The sequence below is a fragment of the Triticum dicoccoides genome, chromosome 4A, assembly GCF_002162155.2.
Source record: "Triticum dicoccoides isolate Atlit2015 ecotype Zavitan chromosome 4A, WEW_v2.0, whole genome shotgun sequence".
Taxonomy (NCBI): Eukaryota; Viridiplantae; Streptophyta; class Magnoliopsida; order Poales; family Poaceae; genus Triticum; species Triticum dicoccoides.
The window spans coordinates 745,743,309-745,744,913 of NC_041386.1; positions in this window are offsets into that span (position 1 = coordinate 745,743,309).

Consider the following 1,605-nt stretch of genomic DNA (forward strand, 5'->3'; position numbering starts at 1 on the left):
GGGGTGGAAGGGTGGAGGACTGGGGGCGGATGCTGGCAAGCGTGGAGGGGGGAGAGGAAAGGTCTATGGTGGCTTGAGGTGTTGCAGGGGGGGTTGCTATGGCGGCCTGTGAGTTGTGGGTGGCCAAGGGGGGAGGGGGGGTAAAATAGCCATGCAAGAGTGCTGGGTGTGGCCCACCCGCCAGCATCTCAGGCAGCGCAAGGGGTCACGGCATGTGCGCACCTGGTGGTCGAGAGCTAGACACTGGTAGCAGCGCCTCATGGAGGAGATGCGAATGGGAGGCGAGGCTGATCTGTGCCGATGAGGGCAGGGGGGCTGCATGCTAAAAGGAGTAGAGAGAAGGGCGTGGGCATAAGACTCCAACGGGCGTGCATGCGCAACAGCTGCATGGGCGGCAACCGAGGCGAGGAGGGGCTGGCTATCTGGCCGCGGCAGGATCCCGGCGGCAGATACGTCCAGCAGGGGTCGTCGTCTGCGGCCGAGCATGCGCGGACGAACCAGGCAGAGCGGGTGAGCAGGTGGTGGCGGGCCCGAGGTGGCCAGAGACGCATGCATGCACCCATCCTGCAGCTGCGACGGCAGGCAGGCGGCCAACTGGATCAGCTGCAGCGGGCCAGTGGGAAGCGGCAAGATGCCCAACGCATGTAAATCCAACGTTGGAGGCCGCATGGCTGCGGGAGCAGCAGTCGACCCAGGCGAGCGACGTGGCGGCTCAGGGAGTAAATGGGAATCTCCCAAAAGATGGTCATGGGGAGAGCAACAGGAGATGGCAAGGGTGGACTCCAGAGAGCAGACGGGAACCAGGTGGTGATCAAGCAAGTTGGGGGCGACGGAGGCCGTACAGCATGAGGTTGAGGCCAGGTTGTTTGTAGCGAAAGGGCACGGAGCATAAGTGGTGGTCGGGTACGGAAGATCACGCGTGACTGGGATGGAATCTTTGTCCAACGTCACCGCCGCAGCGGGAGCCAGGGAGGGGCCGGCCTGCTGACCGGGGCCAGAGACGGCAGGGAAAGCAAAGGCAACGAAGAGCCGGGGCGGGGTCAGACCAACATGAGTGGGCTTAGCATGGAAACAGACGACAATCCCTCTGTAATTTACGCCCTCAAGCGACAGAATGAAACTAGCGATACTACTGTTGGCAACGGTAAATGAGAATAAGTGTGCACTGACTTGATGAATTAAGGGATAAGCAAAAGGCGACCCGATCCAACCATTCAGCAGAGCGACGATGGCGGTCGCCGGAGGCGCCGGTGCCGGGAGCAGCACCTCCAGCCAGACCATCGTAGGCGAGAACAGCAGGGAGGCGGCGGACAGAGGCAGACATACCGGCGAGGAGAAGTAGAGGAGGCAGAATTGCAGCAGCGCCTCTCCCGGCGAGCGAAGCGTAGGGCGGTCGTCGGAGGGCGCGCCCCCGCGCAGGGCAGCAGGGGTATAGGCCGCCAGGAAGCCGCCCCGGAGCAGGGAGCCAGCCAGAATGGCCTCCGAGCTGGCCACGGAGATGTCTCCTGCCGCCCCGAGCGCGTTCGCAGAGGAGGACGCGCCGACGGCGCCCACGGCATGCGGAGAAACGGCCGGGGGGGTTGGCGAGGCACCCGAGGAGGGCGA